General features: G+C 46.8%; 1 protein-coding gene across 2 annotated transcripts in view; it reads right to left on the bottom strand.

Moving 5' to 3' along the window:
- The window catches only part of tll1 (tolloid-like 1), a 321,825-nt gene that overhangs the window by 281,025 nt on the left and 20,888 nt on the right, over positions 1-19,912 (bottom strand). The gene's annotated exons all lie outside the window — the stretch shown is intronic.

Raw genomic sequence — 19,912 nt, 5'->3', positions numbered from 1 at the left:
GACAATGAGCACAGAGGCAGCAATGACCTTCCGTGCTGAACGCTCACTACTGTTAAATTTGACCCCATGGTGTGTGAGAGACATTTTACAACTCATAATTACTCTGGGCGAGTTGTTCCCTAGGCTTGTCAAAAATAGCCTGACAATTCCTCACAGCCAGCTGTCTAATGAGGAAAAGGTGTCAGACAAAATTCTGCTGATTTCCCACAAGATAAAGTTATAACCAGAGCCATTCCTGGCAACTCCGACACACCCTGTTGAAACACAGAGCGGCTGCACATGATCCAAAGTGGTGGGATTGGAAAGTCATTGACCTCGAACACCAACTTAGTTCCGATCTCCAGACCTGTTGACTCTATCCAGCAGCTTTGGTTATTATGTCCGTGTTAACTTGAAGCATGCTGCAACCTTGTGACTGCTCGGAACTGTTTGGCAGAAAGAAGGCTCTTATTCATCCAAATCTCTGCTGACTCAAGCCTATGTTCCAGTGGCAAATCACCCGTTTCAACCCAATGCCACACATGGCCCCATTCTCCCAATGTGGATTCCAGTGGCCAGTTCCAGACACGATACAGCATCAGGACTTAAAGTACACCATGGCATCTGAGGAACTTAAAAACCAGTTTAGAGACACAGCGCCGAAACAGTCCCTTCGGCCCACCGAGTCCGCACCAACCACATTAACACCACCCTACACACACACGCACGAGTGACAATTCTTTTACATTTACAACCAAGCCGATTAACCGACAAACCTGTACGTCTTTGGAGTGTGCACGCAGGTCACGGGGAGAACGTACAAACTCCGTACAGGCAGCGCTCGTAGTCAGCATCAAATTCAGGTCTCTGGCGCTGTAAGACAGTAGCTCTACCGCTAGGCCATGGTGCCACCCTGTTACACCACTGTATCGCCCATGTTTGTTATATAACCTGGACAATTACTGGAAATTACCAGTGAAATTAAGGATCATCATTAAAAAAATGATCATCAATGATGAGTATAGAAGAAATTCTGCCACGCATTGTATGACTAGGTTACATGTGACCCTGGAACCACATAGCCAATTTAATTGCTTTCCGAAATCGCCCTGTACAAAGCACGGTGGCGCAGCGGTAGAGTTGCTGCCTTACAGCGCCAGAGACCCCGGTTTGATCCCAACTACGGATGCTGTCCGTACGGAGTTTGTACGTTCTCCCCGTGACCGTGTAGATTTTCTCAGAGATTTTCAGCAACCTCGCACTCTCCAAGGACTTACAGGTTTGTGGGTTAAAATGGCTTGGTATAAGTGTAAATTGTTCCCAGTGTGTGTTGGGTAGTGCCTCGATTAGAACGGGTGTCATGGGTTATGGGGAGAAGGCAGGAAAATGGGATTAGGAGGCAGAGATCAACCATGATTGAATGGTAGAGTTTTTACACTGTATCACTCCATGACTCTATGACTCATTCAATATATATTTCCACATTTGAGAAGCTTTGTGGCATGAGGTCAAACACAGGGGGGGGAAATCCATCTGCTGTTAAAGCACTTACCACCCTCTTGGAGAGAAAGTCAGAAGAATACTGAAGACAGCAAGGGTGCAGAAAGTTTTCTAGGTTGTTGAACTTCAATAAACATTGATGAATGAGGGGCCAATGAGGGGCATGTATGTGAGACAAGTACTCCAGCAAATGTTGAGTGATCCACATTGAGCCAATAACTTAGATTTTCTCCTCACCTGCTGATGTTTCTGAACAGCGAGGGATTGGTGGTAGCAATCACCGAATAGTCCTTGTAGAAACAATATCCTGTCATAAACAACAAACTCTAGAGGAACTCAGCGGGTCAGGCAGGAATGGTGGTGGGAAAATGGACAGACATTTCAAGTTGGGATCCGTCCACAGTCCGAAGGAGCACAGGAGAAAGAAGTGAGGGGAAGGGGAGGTGCAAGAGCTGGCTAGTCAGAGGTGAATCCAGTTAAGGAAGGGTTGGTTGGAAGGTGAGTCAGATGGGGAAGAGATGGGCGGAGACAGCAGCAGAGGGCAGAGAGAGAAACAAAGTGCCATGAGAGAATACCCTCGTGTAGGTTGTGGAACTGCCTTCATCTTACTTGGGATGGAAACAGAACTGATTTTCAAAACAAAACTGGGAGCAGAAATGTACACTGCCACTACCTGTAATGTTGTTCCCTACACTTGTCAAAATGTAGAAATGTAGAAATGAAAATGTCAGGAGCAACCCATTAGGGACATTTGAAAATTTGGTGAAAATAAGCTATGCAGGACTACACGCATGGTAAAAAAAAAAGCAAAATGAAATGGATGGAGCAAAGCTACAAGGTCCTGCCACGTCTGGTCACGAAAGGTGGTGAACAGTTAAACAACAAATGGAAGGATTAGGCTACACACTCCCTAATGACTGGGCTCACTGAGTGAGTGCTGAAAATAGGCGTAAACATCTGCAATTGTCTTCACACAGACATGCTCGTCCCTACGATTCCCATCATCACAGAAGCCAATTTGAATCACTCCACGTTATCAAGAAATAGCTGAGAGCACCAAACACAGCAAAGGCTAAACAGTGACACTGGAGGCTTGCTCTCCGGAATGACCCAAGCATCTGGCCAAATGGTTCCAATAGACAATAGGTGCAGGAGTAGGCCATACGGCCCTTCGAGCCAGCACCACCATGCAATGTGATCATGGCTGATCATTCTCAATCAGTGCCCCGTTCCTGCCTTCTCCCCATACCCCCTGACTCCGCTATCCTTAAGAGCTCAATCTAGCTCTCTCATTCTCAATCAGTACCCCGTTCCTGCCCTCTCCCCATACCCCCTGACTCCTCTATCCTTAAGAGCTCTATCTAGCTCTCTCTTGAATGCATTCAGAGAAATGGCCTCCACTACCTTCTGAGGCAGAGATTTCCACAAATTTACAACTCTCTGACTGAAAAGGTTTTTCCTCATCTCCATTCTAAATGGCTTACCCCTTATTCTTAAACTGTGGCCTCTGGTTCTGGACTCCCCCAACATTGGGAACATGTTTCCTGCCTCTAACATGTCCAACCCCTTAATAATCCAGTACAGATGTATTCAAGAGAGTTAGATATTACTCTTCGGGCTATTGGAATCAAGGGATATGGGAAGAAATCAGGAACGGGGTACTGATTTTGGATGATCAGCCACGATCACATTGAACAGTGGTGCTGGCTCGAATGGCCAACTCCTGCACCTATTTTCTATTTTTCTATGCAGGTTACAACATTGGCATCTACCCGACAATATTTAACTTTGTTTGTTTTACTGAGGTTGTTGGGGAACAGGGACTTCTGATAGTTTAGCGCCCTAGTATATATCATGCTTTGGTGGTGTTGACTATTGTAATTGTAAAGGTAAATAGAGGGGTAAAATATGTCAGTTGGGCCCGGTGCCGTCATTTGCTCCTCCTGCAGTATGTGGGAAATCAGGGAGTCTAATGACACCCCTGACAACCACGTATGTGGGAAATGTGTCCACATTCAGCTACTTACTGACCGCATTGCAGCACTGGAGCTGAGGGTGGACGGGTTATGGAGCATTCGCGATGCTGAGAGGAGTGTGGACTACTCCTTTAGGGAGCTGGACACACCGCAGCCTAGGGGTGTACAGGTAGAAGGGAAATGGGTGACCATCAGAAAGAATAGGAAGGTAAGGCAGGTAGAGCAGGGTACCCCTGTGGACATCCCCCTCACTAGCAGGTATACCGTTTTGGATACTGTTGGGGGGAATGGCCTACCAGGGGAAGGTAGCAGTGGCCAACCTCCGGGCACCATGGGTGCTACTGCTGGTCAGCCGGGGGGGGGAAACGGAGAATGTGCGTACAATAGTGGTAGGGGATTCTGTCGTAAGGGGAGCAGATAGGCGTTTCTGTGGCCATAGACGTGACTCCAGGATGGTCTGTTGCCTCCCTGGTGCCAGGGTCAAGGATGTCGGGGAACGGCTGCAGGGCATCCTGAAGGGGGAGGAGAACCAGTCAGAGGTCATTGTACACATTGGAACCAACGACATTGGTAAAACGAGGGATGAGGGAGCTAGGTAGAGGATTGAAGTGTAGGACATCTAAGGTTGTAATCTCTGGATTACTCCCTGTGCCACGAGCTAGTGAGTATAGAAATAGGAGGATAGAGCAGCTTAATGCGTGGCTCAGGAGTTGGAGCAGGGGGGAGGGATTCGTTTTTCTGGATAATTGGGCCTGTTTCTGGGAAAGGTGGGAACTGTATAGGCCGGACGGTCTCCACCTTAACCAGAGGGGGACCAATATCCTGGCGGGGAGGTTTGCTAGCACTGTTGGGGAGGGTTTAAACTAATTTGGCAGGGGGTTGGGATACAGCATGGAGCTAGTATAGGGGGTGAGGAGAAGGAAAATATAGAGGAAAAAACTGGTCAGATTGGGAGGCAGAACAAGAATGCCCCAGCACAATGGGGTAGGGCAAGTCTGAACGGCATTTATTTTAATGCAAGGAGTATTGGAAGCAAGGGGGATGAATTGAAGGTGTTACTGAACACATGGGAGTACGACATTGTTGCCATTATGGAAACATGGTTGAAAGAAGGGCAGGACTGGCAGCTCAATATTCCAGGATATAGAATCTTCAGGAGAGACAGAGAGCAGGGAAAAAGGGGTGGGGGTGTTGCAGTATTAATCAAAGAATCTATTTCTGATGTAAGAAGGGATGACATATTAGCGGGTTCCTCAAATGAGGCTATTTGGGTGGAATTGAGAAATAGAAAAGGGGCATGCACCTTACTGGGTGTATACTACAGACCCCCAAACAGTCAGAGGGACATAGAAGAACATATTTGTAGGCAAATCTCGGGGGATGTGAAAACAACAGGGTAGTAATAGTAGGGGATTTCAACTTCCCGAATATTGATTGGGATAGCCAAAGTGTCAAGGGCCCTGAGGGTGCAGAGTTCCTAAGGGTCATCCAGGAGGGCTTTTTGAGCCAATATGTTGAAAGTCCAACAAGGGGGGAGGCGGTATTGGACTTAATCTTGGGAAATGAGGCCGGACAGGTGGCTGAAGTGTCAGTGGCAGAGCATTTTGGTGACAGTGATCACAATTCAGTGATATTTAAGGTGGTAATGGAAAAGGATAAAGAGGGACCAGAGGGAAAATTTATAAATTGGGGCAAGGCCGATTTTAATCTGATAAGGCAGAAGTTGGCCCTGGTGGACTGGGATCAGCTTCTCGTGGGGAGGACCGCATCAGAACAGTGGGAGTCATTCAAAGGAATAATTGAAAAAGTACAGAGGAAGCATGTTCCCCTAAAGTTTAAGGGTGGGACAAACAAGTCCAAAGAACCTTGGATGTCGAACGATATAGTAGGATTGATTCGGAAAAAAAGGGGGGCTTTTGGAAGGCATAAAGAACTTAAGGCACAGACATCATTAGAGGAATACAGAAGGTGTAGGGCGGTTCTTAAAAAAGAAATTAGGAGAGCAAAAAGAGGCCATGAGATAGCACTAGCGGGCAAAATAAAATAAAATCCCAAAGTGTTCTATAAGTATATCAAGGGTAAGAGGATAACGAGGGAAAGAGTGGGGCCCATCAGGAACCATAGTGGAAAGCTGTGTGTGGAGCCAGAGGATGTAGGAGATGTTTTAAATGATTTTTTTGCATCTGTTTTTACGAGGGAGGAGGGCGATGCGGACTTAGAAATGGAGCAGGAGGGTTGTGATGTTCTTGAGCATATTGCTATTGACAGGGAGACGGTGCTGGAGGCTCTGGCAGGCTTAAAAGTGGATAAGTCTCCGGGCCCTGACGAGATGTATCCCAGGATGCTGAGAGAGGCAAGGGAGGAGATTGCGGGGGCTCTGGCACAAATTTTCAGAGCCCCTCTTGCAACAGTGGATGTACCGGAGGACTGGAGGATAGCTAATGTGGTGCCATTATTTAAAAAGGGCAGTAGGGATAAACCTGGGAACTACAGGTCGGTGAGTCTGACATCGGTGGTGGGGAAGCTGCTAGAAAAGATTCTGAGGGACAGAATCAGTCTTCACTGGGAGGATCGAGGGTTAATTAAGGATAGTCAACATGGCTTTGTTAATGGAAGGTCGTGTCTGACTAACTTGATTGAATTTTTTGAAGGGGTGACCAAGGAGGTAGATGGGGGTAGTGCAGTGGATGTGGTATACATGGATTTCAGTAAGGCTTTTGACAAGGTCCCACACAGGAGACTGGTCAAGAAGGTAAGAGCCCATGGGATCCAGGGCACCTTGGCAAAATGGATAAAAAAACTGGCTTAGTGACAGAAGGCAGAGGGTGATGGTAGAAGGTTGCTTCTGTGACTGGAGGCCGGTGCCCAGTGGGGTGCCGCAGGGATCGGTGTTGGGTCCCTTACTGTTTGTAATCTACATTAATGATCTGGATGTCAATGTACAGAGCATGATCAGCAAGTTTGCAGATGACACAAAGTTAGGGGGGGGTGGTGAATAGCGAGGAAGGGATCTGCAAACTGCAGGAAGATATAGATGAGATGGTCAGATGGGCGGAGCAGTGGCAGATGGAATTTCATCCTGAAAAGTGCGAGGTGATGCACTTTGGCAGGAATAACTTGGAGAGGGAGTACACCATGAATGGAAGGACCCTAGGGAAGACAGGGGTACAGAGGGACCTTGGAGTACAGGTACACAAGTCCTTGAAGGCAGCAGGACAGGTGGACAGGGTGGTCAAAAAGGCATATGGGTTACTGGCCTTCATTAGCCGGGGCACCGAATATAAAAGTAGGGGGGTAATGATGGAATTGTACAGAACACTGGTGAGGCCACAGCTGGAGTATTGTGTACAGTTCTGGTCACCACATTATAGAAAGGATGTGATAGCTTTGGAGAGGGTGCAGAGGAGATTCACCAGGATGCTGCCAGGGATGAAGGGCCTCGGCTATGAGGAGAGACTGAGCAGACTGGGGTTGTTTTCCCTGGAGCAGAGAAGGCTGAGAGGGGACATGATCGAGGTGTACAAGATCATGAGGGGCATAGATAAGGTAGATGGCGGGGAACTTCTTCCACTGGTGGAAGGTTCAACAACGAGGGGACATAGATACAGGGTAAGGGGAGGGAGGTTTTGGGGGGATGTGAGAAATAAATTTTTCACCCAGAGGGTGGTTGGAGTCTGGAACTCACTGCCTGGGGTGGTGGTGGAGGCGGGAACACTCACAACGTTTAAGAGGCATTTGGGTGGGCACTTGAAATGCTACAACATTCAGGGCTACGGTCCAAATGCGGGAAAATGGGATTAAAATTAGACTGTGTTTGGTAACGGGCGGCACGGACACGATGGGCCGAAGGGCCTCTTTCAGTGCTGTAGGACTCTATGACTCTAAAATGGGGAAAATTGCTCATCTATGTCCTGTCCTTGAGGATATGTCCAATCCAGCTCGTTACTGATTCTTTCAATCGTCAGCAATTTGATGAGAGGTTTGGACAGTTTATTCTGAAATTTGAAAATGTTACCAAGGTCAATCTAGAAGGAAATTAAATGAACCAAGATCTCGGAGCAGAAATATGAAATAAAGAGAAATGAAGACAGAGAAGTAAAAACTATATTTTGCAACTTCTTCCAACTGGACAAAAATCATAACCATTTTAAAAACATTGAATGCATCGCAATCCAGAGACATCCAATTATTGTCTCTCCACTTTGGTTGCCTTCAGGATCAGGTAAATATATCTGAATGGTTTCCTTTTGGCACAAAGATCTCTTGGTAGTTCGTGGAGCTTTGTACGTCAACAATACTTTCATTCACCTTGCTAACTTTTAGCTTTTCATCAGGATACAGAATTGATACAGACAATGAATAACATTTAGGGCAATGTGCGCTTAAAATGGCCTGAATTCTTCAATGGCTCGAGTCATAGAATTAGAGTCCGAAAGCATGACAACAGGCTCTTTGGCCCAACTTGACCATACCAACCGTCACATACCATCTACACATGTCCCACCTCAGGGTGGCACAGTGGTAGAGTTGCTGCCGCACAACACCAGAGACCCAGGATCGGTCCTGACTACCGGTGCTGTCTGTATGGAGTTTGCACGTTCTCCCCGTGACCACATGGGTTTTCTCCAGTTGCTCCAGTTTCCCCCCACATTCCAACGACGTGTAGGTTTGTAGATTTATTAGCTTCTGTAAATTGTGCCGCGTGTAGTAGGATAGAACTAGTATAAAGGAGATTGCTGGTCGGCGCGGACTTGCAGAGTTGAAGGGCCTGTTTCAATTCTGTATCCATGAAACAATAAAACTGCCCATGTTTGGCCATTATCCCTCGAAATCTTTCCAATCCATGCACCTGTCCAAATGCCTTTCAAGTGTTGTTATAGCACCTGTCTCAACCACCTCCTCTGATAGCTTGATCCATATACCCAGCACCCTCTGTGTGGAAACACAGCTTCCTATTAAATCTTTCCCCTCTTCACTGTCAGCCAATGTGCTCTGGTTCTTGATTTCCCTACTCTTGTGCACTCACCCTATCTATTTCCTTCGTGATCGTACACATCTCTATTAGGTCGCCCCGAAGCCTCCAAGGAATGAATTCCTAGCCTGCCCAGCCTGAGCAAACTTTGCTTAACGCGTTTGTCAAATTCCACCCTATCTTAAGCCTTTGGCACTGTGACAGTCCCGATCCATGTTGGAAAAGTTTAAATCCCCTACTATGACAACCTTTAGTCTTATAGATGCCTAGATTCCCATGGCACATTTGTTATAATTCCTATTGACGATTTGTGCGTGTGTGTGTGGACAGGGATGGAGGGGGGGTGTGCAGATATAGTACATCCTGAACAAGGTTTCCTGCACCAACATAGACAATAGGTGCAGGAGTAGGCCATTCAGCCCTTCGAGCCAGCACCACCATTCAATGTGATCATGGCTGATCACCCAGTATCAGTACCCTGTTCCTGCTTTGTCCCCATATCCCTTGAATCCTTTAGCCCTAAGAGCTATATCTAACTTGGCATGACGGGCCTAACCATGACTAATGCTCACCCCCTGATGCTATCCAAAAAGGTCTGCCTGCGTTGAAGGGGAATGGCCACCTTCCTGCACTCTCTGTCTACTCTCGTTCCTCACGGCATCTGCCTACTACTCATCCTCTAGCGTTGGCCTGACCACCTCACCGGAACTCCTGCCTGTGAAGCTTTCATTCCCCCTGATGATTCCCGTGACCGTCCAGTTGCAGCTCCAGTTTCCTCACGCGGTCTTTAAGGAGCGGCATGTGGACACTATTCCCGCAGGTGTAGTTATCGGAGACACCATCGGTTTCCCCCGACTCCCCACATCCTGCAGGAGGAACATTGGACTGTCCTACCCTGTCATCACCACAGCACAGAAGCCAAGAAGGCATAAAAGCACATCGATCGCGCAAATCTGTGATGTATCTGTGGAATTCTTTGCCACTGAAGACTGTGGATGCCGTCAGACGTGTGCGGCTTTGGTCCCCAAATTTGAGGGAGGATAGTCTTGCTATTGAAGGCGTGCAGCGTAGGTTTACTAGGTTAATTCCCGGAATGGCGGGACTGTCGTATGTTGAAAGACTGGAGCGACTGGGCTTGTATACACTGGAATTTAGAAGGATGAGAGGGGATCTTATCGAAACATATAAGATTATTAAGGGATTGGACACACTAGAGGCAGGAAACATGTTCCCAATGTTGGGGGAGTCCAGAACCAAGGGGCCACAGTTTAAGAATAAGGGGTAGGCCATTAAGAACGGAGATAAGGGAAAACTTTTTCATTCAGAGAGGTGTAAATATGTGGAATTCTCTGCCTCAGAAGGCAGTGGAGGCCAATTCTCTGGTTGCTTTCAAGAGAGAGTTAGATAGAGCTCTTAATGATAGTGGAGTCAGGGGGTATGGGGAGAAGGCAGGAACGGGGTACTAATTGTGGATGATCAGCCATGATCACATTGAATGGCGGTGCTGGCTCGAAGGGCCGAATGGCCTCCTCCTGCACCTATTGTCTACTGTCTAATAGACATTTTTAAGGCAGAGAAGGATAGATTATTTTGATTAGTACAGGTGTCAGGGGTTATGGGGAGGAGGCAGGAGAATGGGGTTCGGAGGGAGAGATAGATCAGCCATGATTGAATGGCGGAGTAGACTTGATGGGCTGAATGTTGCTCTAATCGCATTGACCTAAAAGAAACAGCAGACCGTACCATTAGATTTTTTAGATTTAGAGATACAGTGCGGAAACAGGCCCTTCGGCCCACCGAGTCCGCGCCGCCCAGCGATCCCCGCACATTAACACTATCCTACACCCACTAGGGACAATTTTTACATTTACCCAGTCAATTAACCTACATACCTGCACTTCTTTTGAGTGTGGGAGGAAACCGAAGATCTCGGAGAAAACCCACGCAGGTCACGGGGAGAACGTACAAACTCCGTACAGACGGCGCCCGTAGTCAGGATCGAACCTGAGTCTCCGGCGCTGCATTCGCTGTAAGGCAACAACTCTACCGCTGCGCCACCATTACCTCTTGCCTCTCTCTCTGCTCAGCCTCCTCACTGAAGCCTCTTGAGCCAAAGCCTCACCCCCCACCCCCCCTCTACACACCTCTCCAGCCTCTTGAGCCACAGCCTCACACTGATACAGAGAAAAACACCCACACAGCCTCTCTCCCAGCACGGCCGCCCCGCCACACCTTGCTTTTTCATTAACTGCTTAATCGGCCAATTTTGACTGCTCAGACGATCGATCGAACGGCTGCCTTTTGAAATCTCCCCTGCTATTTTATGCAAGGAGGTGAAGCAGTGGGAGCTATATCTTTTACCCATCTCTCCCATGGCCTCCCACTGTTCGATGCCATTTTAATGTTCACTGTAGAATCTGCATTTTGAATAAGCTTCTCACTCACTCCTCGCTTTCACACCTTTTTCACTGTGAGGTGTGAAAAGATCCACCCGTGGCAAAACTGACACCTTAAAGTTCATCGCAGATGGTGTTTGCAACTACAACTTCCTCTGTTGTTGGGTGTATAAGTTACTCGGTGGTATGAGGCAGAGATTTCCCACAGGTCACCACAGTAAAAAAATACCAAGCCTGCCCAAGAATTCAGCCTTCTTTGAAGCCAGAAAATTTGCACGCTGCTATAATCAAAGAGCATCGGTGACGCTTTCCCACCTTGCAGCGAAAAAGGTGCAAATGCAAGCAGTGACAATAGCCAACAGGTGCAGGAGCAGGCCATTCAGCCCTACGAGCCAGTGAGGCAGACGGGCAAATACTCTATCTCCTCCTCCCAATTCCTCCGTCTACGCCGCATCTGCGCCCAAAATTAGATTTTAGATTTAGATTTAGAGATACAGCGCGGAAACAGGCCCTTCGGCCCACCGAGTCCGCGCCGCCCAGCGACCCCCGCACACTAACACTATCCTACACCCACTAGGGACAATTTTTACATTTTACCCAGCCAATTAACCTACATACCTGTACGTCTATTGTAAGATTTGAGAAGTTTTCCCTCATTCTGCAATCAACACCAAACCAAAGAGCTGCAGTTTGGACATTTTAAACGGGAGACTGGGGCTGATAGTGGAGAAAGGCTGCGGTCAGTTTACCAAGGGATGTCACAATCTGTGGGTCCTAAGATGGCCTCGGGACCTCGTGACCAGCCACAAAAGCAAAAACCTTACAGCCCAGTCTCTAGGTTTCTGCAAAGCCACGGCCAGAACAATGGATGCATATTGGCCATGCAGAAACCTGCAAAACCAGGTCGAAGTCCAGACACTGGGGCGCTGACATCAGCATACTTACAATGCCCCAAGCCGACCTACACAGTTAATCCCGTTAAGGGGGCACAATAGCCCATAGAAAACTACCTGGTAGGTGATGGGAAACCAGTTAACACCCATCACCTCGCAACGAAATATCAATTAACACCGTCTGGCCATCCCCGGTACCCCCGGACATAACGCGGGCGGCACGGTAGCGCAGCGGTAGAGTTGCTGCTTTACAGCGAATGCAGCGCCGGAGACTCAGGTTCGATCCTGACTACGGGTGCTGCACTGTAAGGAGTTTGTACGTTCTCCCCGTGACCTGCGTGGGTTTTCTCCGAGATCTTCGGTTTCCTCCCACACTCCAAAGACGTACAGGTATGTAGGTTAATTGGCTAGGTAAATGTAAAAATTGTCCCTAGTGGGTGTAGGATGGTGTTAATGTGCGGGGATCGCTGGGCGGCACGGACTTGGAGGGCCGAAAAGGCCTGTTTCCGGCTGTATATATATATGATGATATGATGATAAAGGGAAAACTCAATACATATCTTTTAAACAAAGAGATCCCGAGATCTGGCGGGAGATAGGACGGGCCAGAATTAGTATAACTGGCCACGATTTTTGGGTTTTAAACTCAAGAAGAAAACCTGCAAGGAACGCAAGCCAGGAGGAAGACGAAAAGACAGGCAAGAAAGACACGCTCGCTGCAGGGACAGCAACGCTCGCAACGACTGGCCAGGAACGCTCACAGCAGGGACAGCAACGCTCGCAACGACTGGCCAGGAACGCAAGAAACGGAAGGAAGAAACTCAGGGGACAAGCACGACCCTCACGGAAAACAGCGGAGAAGCAGCACGAACAGCCAGTAACCCCAGTAATAGCCCCATGGTGAGCATGTACCCCGATCCTGCACATCCTGGACATAGTTTTAGTGTCGAGGGGAGGGTGGTTTGAATAAACGTGGGTGTGTAAATGATTATGTGTTGGTCAAGTTTGCGATGTGTCGTACGTTCCCCATCTTACAGTCAAGAATATGTCTAATAGAACTGTGTCTAAGTATTCGTGTAGTTATGCATATGTCTTTTAGAACTGCGTCAAAAGTGTTCGTGTAAGTGTGCATACGTCTAGTAGAACTGTGTATAAGTATTCGTGTAGTTATGCATATGTCGTTTAGAACTGTGTCTAAGTGTTCGTGTAGTTGTGCATATGTCTAATAGAACTGTGTATAAGTATTCATGCACAATAGTCCCAAGTGCTCAATAAATGCCTTTTCCATTTAAACCCTGGTCTTCAAATCTGGTCTGGTTGAGTTTTTCTGCACTATCAACGCTCCTGCATCTAAGTCCAGTGTCTGGAACCGTAGGGGGTGAGTGGGTCGAACCACTCACGGGGAACCAGTGTGCGCGGCCTGGTCAAGGGATCAGAGCAAGGCACGGGGACCTTAGGTCGGGCGAAAGCTCGGCGCAGAGAAACCCCTTACGCTATGGAGTGTGGGAGGAAACCGAAGATCTCGGAGAAAACCCACGCAGGTCACGGGGAGAACGTACAAACTCCGTACAGTACAGCACCCGTAGTCAGGATCGAACTTGAGTCTCCGGCGCTGCATTCACTGTAAGGCAGCAACTCTACCGCTGCGCCACCGTGCCGCCCTCAGCGATTGTGAATGGGGCGTGTTCTAGTCCCCCTACATCATGGAGTCATGTAGTTCAAGGCCTTGATGAACATCAAGGTCTTGATGAGTCAGTTCATCTTTGCAGAGAAAGATAAGGCAATTGCAGCCGTGGATTTTAACATGTCACCTAGGCTCTCATCGCAACACTTAGGTTCCAGGCCAATACAAATGCTGCACCAAATTCTCCTTACATAGAGCTACTATTTGTTCACGTCCTTGTGGAATATAACAGATAAATAAATTCCAATGAGGACCATGCCAAAACGTGTTCCCCTAATGGATCCAACCTATAAATACTGGTTAACATATCTTTCCACCATAGAGTCATAGAGTGATACAGTGTGGAAACAGGCCCTTCGGCCGAACTTGCCCACACCGGCCAACATATCCCAGCTACACTAGTCCCACTTGCCTGTGTTCGGTCCCATATCCCTCCAAACTTGTCCTACCCATGTACCTGTCTAACCGTTTCTTAAATGTTGGGATAGTCCAAGCCTCAACTACCTCCTCTGGCAGCTTGTTCCATACACCCACCACCCTTTGTGTGAAAAAAAATACCCCTCAGATTCTTATTAGATCTTTTCCCCTTCACCTTAAACCAACATCTTCTGGTCCTCGATTCACCTGCTATGGGGAACAGACTCTGTGTGTCTACCCGATCTATTCCGCTCATGATTTTATACACTTGTTTATCTTTCATACTTGTAGGGGTTTTAAAAAAAATTTCATTGGGGAAAAAAAGTGGTAAATGATGATAGTGAGAAACTTCCCATCATTACTGACCAAAGACAAATTGGTAAATCACCTGGAATTCAATGATGAGAATTTTTGTCAATACTTTGCATTAAATGCCACTCAATGCTGTTTAAGCATTTAATAAATCAGTTATAGCCACCTTCATGGGAGATGAATTTTAATGTTTAGTTCAGCGATACAGTGCGGAAACAGGCCCTTCGGCCCACTGACCAGCGATCCCCGCACATTAACACTACCTTACACACACCAGGGACAATTTACACATACACCAAGCCAACTTCTTCAGTCTGAAGAAGGGTCTCGACCCGAAACGTCACCCATTCCTTCTCTCCCGAGATGCTGCCTGACCTGCTGAGTTACTCCAGCATTTTGTGAATAAATCAACTAACCTACATACCTGGTACGTCTTTGCAGAAACCGATCTCGGAGAAAACCCAGAGACTCTGACTTGGAAAGCACGATATTTTAAAAGAATAAATGTAACTATTGATATGATATTCTACTCAGCCCTCCATTAAGATTTTAATTGTTCTTAATATCTAAATCTGGACATACAATATAAATGTTTGACTCCACACTTTTCTCTTCCTAACATGTTTCATAAAGCTTGGTCAATTTACTTAATCCGATTATGTCAGAAATTATATGACACGGAGAAAAAAACCCACTTGGCAATAGTAATTTGAGCTGCAATATCACCAAATCTTTGCATCTCTTTCATTCATTGTACAATATCTTTTCACATCATCGTCTATATCTCACGTTCCCCTTTCCCCGTGACTTTCAGTCTGAAGAAGGGTCTCGACCCAAAACGTCACCCATTCCCTCTCTCCAGATGATTGTGAATGATCGGTCATGATCACATTGAATGACGCTGCTGGCTCGAAGGGCCTACACCTGCACCTATTGTCTATTGTCTATTGTCCAGAGATGCTGCCTGTCCTGCTGAGTTAGTCCAGCTTGTTGTGCCTATCTTCATTATTTTGATTATGCTGGATTTCGAGCAACTGGATAAATGAAACGACGGAAGATCAACTTGGCCGCAAAAATGTTTTGTGTGGTGTTCTTCAATTCTATGTTGTTAAGCATCGGTAATGCTTCATTGCACAGCTTTAATAACACCATTCATCATTACATAGAAGATGCAATACAAAATCAATGTTCATCCTGATTTCTGGTGCAGAATTAATCCAGCTTTGAATTTCTCTCTCAGTGTCCACGGCAAATTATTGCAAGATTGCAGGCCTCGTCCAATGAAGCACCATTTTTATCTTCCGAGCCCCTCTCTGTGTGTATGGATGAACCATCATGCGAGAGTGTTGGACAGGTCAGTCCAATAAAAGTTTAGTAAATGGAGAAATTTCCACGAGCAATTTAGAAGCAGTAATGGTCGAATTAACTTCCCGCATCATAAAGTCTTTGTGCAAATGTTCACTGATAATTGCAGCATTCAGTTCCATATGTAATTCCTTCGACAAAGAAGTACTTTGTGCCCACAGGCAGCAAGGTCTGGACAACATGGTAACACCTGCACCACATGAGTGGGAGGTATCGCAAAAGCTGGAGGAACTCAGCGGGTCAGGCTGCATCTCACGAGAGAAGGGATGGGTGACGTTTTGGGTCATTAGACAATAGACAATAGGTGCAGGAGTAGGCCGTTCAGCCCTTTGAGCCAGCACCGCCATTCAATGTGATCATGGCTGATCATTCTCAATCAGTACCCCGTTCCTGCCTTCTCCCCATACCCCCTGACTCTGCTATCCTTAAGAGCTCTATCCAGCTCTCTCTTGAATGCATTCAGAGAATTGGCCTCCACTGCCTTCTGAGGCAGAGAATTCCACAGATTCACAACTGTCTGACTGAAAAAGGGTTGTGAAGAAGGTCTGAAGAAGGGTCTCGACCCGAAACGTCACCCATTCCTTCTCTCCTGAGATGCTGCCTGACCCGATGAGTTACTCCAGCTTTTTGTGAAGCCTTCGATTTGTACCAGCATCTGCAGTTATTTTCCCACATAAGTGGGAGGCATTGATTGTATCCAATAAGCTAAAATATAGCCCACACCCCACCCCATCCCCACTTCACCTATCCTTGATATGAGGTGCAATTTACGTTCTTTGGAAGTCCCTTGGGATCAAGTTGATTCCTCTCCAACTTTGAGGGTTTCTCGGTGACTGATGGAGCTAATGTGGTAATGGTGCCACTCCTCTGTCGTTGGGATGGGGGGTACCTCATAGGGTAGTTTGTGCGGTGGGTGCCTACTTTCTGCCATTTATATGTCTTCTTGCAGGGGACCAGGGAAATAAGAAAAGTAAGAATAGGGCAAATGACATTGCTCCCTTGGGAGACGCCATGGACCCAATAAGCTGAATGGATTCCTCTGCTGTTAACGTTACAAACTGTGCTTCAATAATCAAGTCAACAACGGCTTGGAGCTAGGCAAATGCAGACATCATCTTGACGTTGCAGCTTGACAGCCAAAGTTAGGGTGACTTCAGTTCTAGAACATAGTTGCCCAAGGTTGCATTGATAAACATACGCTGGGAGCGAGCAGCTAAAGTGCCAGACCTCAGGGATAAAGTGTGCCTGCCTTTTTTTTCCAACTCCAGTACAACGCCTTTCTTTCTCTTGATTGGATTTCCCTATAAAATCGTGACTCTGTTTCGGGACTGTCATTTTAAATTGTCTCTTGTATACATCCAGTGAATTGGCCTCCACTGCCTTCTGTGGCAGAGAATTCCACGGATTCACAACTCTCTGGGTTAAAAAGTCTTTCCCCAACTCAGTCCTAAATGGTCAACCCCTTATTCTTAAACACATGACCCCTGGTTCTGGACTCCTCCAACATCGGGAACATTTTTCCTGCACCTGGCCTGTTCAATCCCTTAAGAATTTTAGATGTTTCTATAAGATCCCCTCGCATCCTTCTAAATTCTGGTGAAGATAAGCACAGTAGATCCATTCTTCTCGAGAGAGGCCATCCCCAGCATTCCACTTTTTACAGACGTCCAGAGGACAATTTTGACCTCGAGTCAGAAAATGCACTTAAACAAAATTTCATTCCACATGATATTCACCATAATCCCACAGTAATTGGAATGAATGACATCAAGAGCACATAAGACTGTTAAGGAAGTGCAATCACTAAAAGTGAAAAGAGAAAGAAAACTAGTTAGGCTGTCCATAGAAATGAATGTAGGCAAGTACATCGGATTTTTTAAACTTGGAAAGTTGTTCGTATGTAGGGGTGTCTGTAAATTGAGTGTTCGTAATCCAGAGATGGCCTGTAAAGAGTTGAAGTGACATGGACTCAGAGTTATACAACATGGAAACAGGCCCTTTGGCCCATCTCGTCCACGCCAACCAAGTTGGTAATCTGTATGGTCCCATTTACCAATATTTGGACCATATTCCTCCAAACCCTTTCTGTCCATACATCTATCCAAAGGTCTATTGAAAGTCATAACTGTGTCAGATTCTATAACTTCCTCTGCAGCTCGTTCCAAACACAGAATACCCTCCGAGTGAAAAAGTTGCCCTGATATCCCTTTAAAAAATTTCCCCTCTCATCTAAAGCCTAAGCCTTCTAATGTTAGAATCCTCTACTCTGGGGAAAGGACTTCATCCACGCCCCTCGTGAATTTGTAGACTTTAATAAAGTATTCCACTCCCCCCCTCCTCACCCTCCCAGTCCCCAAAGAACAATGTCCCAGCTTCTGCAGCCTCTCCTTATGACAGAAACCCACAAGTCCAAGGAATATCTTGGTGAATCTCTTCTACACCATTCCCATTCACCATGACATCTTTCCTTTCGTTGGTCGACCAGACCAGCACACAGCACTTCAAGTGTATCATGGTGTCCTAATTTTTGTACTCAATATCCTACACAATGAAAGCATGTGTGCCAGCCACCTTCTTCACCATGCTGTCGACCTGGCTCGCCACCTTTGGGGAACCTTGCACCTGTACTCCCAGATCTCTCTTCCGTGACACTCTTCAGGGCTCTGCCATTTACTGTGCAAGTCTGCCCTGGTTTAACATACCAAAGTACAACATCTCCCGTCTGTTAAAGTTAAATTCCATTTGCCATTCATTGGCTCTCCGTCCCAACTGATCCTGCAGTAAATTTAGATATCCTTCCTTACTGCCCACTCTGCCGCCATTTCTCGTGTCACCTGGAAAATGACTGACAAAGTTGTCCACGTGTCACCCACATTGTTAATGTAGATGACAAACAACAATGGACCCAGCACCAACCCCAATCAGCCTTCAGTCAGAGAAATAACTCTTTACAGCTGTCTGAAGAAGGGACAAAATAAACCATGTTCTTCGGAGTTGCTGCTTGACCCACTAGGTTACTCCAGCACTCTGTGCCTTTATTTTGTAAGACTGTTTTCTAAATTCCCCTCCACAACTACCCTTCGATTCCTTCATCTCAACCAATTGTGAATCCATTGGCTGGCTCGCCTTGGATTCCATGTGATCTCATGTCCCAGACTTGCCTGCCATGTGGGATCTTGCCAACGGCCTTGCTAAAGTCCATATAGGACAATGACCACTGCCCTGCCCTCTTCAATCCACTTCAAAAATACAGTCATGTTCATGAGGCACAATCTCCCACGCGAAGAGTCATGCTGACCAGTCTCAATAACAGTCCAAATGCTGGCAGATCCTGGTTGACCTGAAACGTCACCCATTCCTTCCCACCAGAAATGCTGCCTGTCCCATTGAGTTACTCCACCTTTCATTAATGACTGAGAGCTCAGTGAAAGATTAAAAAGTAGATGGGGCAGTGAGGTATGGTTTGAAGATACCAGTACACAAGGCATGGGCTTCATGCATGCCTCCACTCGGGAATATATTTGGAAATGGACTCACTCCACTCCCCAAGAGAAAGGGAAGCAACTCCCTATTGAAGTTGAGGCAATAGGGAACACGCATCGCCCATTTGGCACAGCCGGAGATCTTTGAACACCTCACTAGGAACATCAGCATGGGCTGGTTCCTCTCATCAGGAACAATGGGACAAATAGCTCGCTTCTCGAGAAACACCAGTAACTAGATGATCTGGGCCCACTAGAACGCCCAGAGGTGGGCATTCACCACTGGTCAAAACCATCCTGGGATGGGTTCACCACTCCTGCCAGGAACAATCGGTGCTTATCTCCCAAAAGGAACTCCCTAAAGGGGTATCCAGTGCCCACTGGAAACATCTGGAGACTAGCAGACATAAAGTCAGGTACACCTGAATACAGACGTAGCAGGAATGAAGATGACAAATAAGACAAACATAATTCTTATCCAGTATAAGAAAATAACTGCAGATGCTGGTACAAATCGATTTATTCACAAAATGCTGGAGTAACTCAGCGGGCCAGGCAGCATCTTGGGAGAGAAGAAATGGGTGACGTTTCGGGTCGAGAACGGAATTTCAGTCTGAAGAAGGGTCTCGACCCGAAACGTCACCCATTCCTTCTCCCCAGAGATGCTGCCTGACCCGTGAGTTATGACAGCTTTTTTTGTGTCTATCTTCGGTTTAAACCAACATCTGCCGTTCCTTCCTACATAATTCTTATCCTACAGTCAATTAATTCTTCATCTGTAGAGCATAATTAAAAACTAGGCAGGATTTGAAAGCACCACCCCAGTGTTTGCTTCTGGTTATCTTTTACCCCAAACTTCATCACAGAGCTTTTAGGTGCCAAAATCCAAATCGCACCGTTTACCCAACTTGTTACGAAATATTATGTTTTCAGTTA

This window comes from Rhinoraja longicauda, chromosome 1, assembly GCF_053455715.1.
Source record: "Rhinoraja longicauda isolate Sanriku21f chromosome 1, sRhiLon1.1, whole genome shotgun sequence".
NCBI lineage: Eukaryota > Metazoa > Chordata > Chondrichthyes > Rajiformes > Arhynchobatidae > Rhinoraja > Rhinoraja longicauda.
Note: the sequence above shows the minus strand (reverse complement) of the source record. Positions and strands in the feature narration are given on the sequence as shown.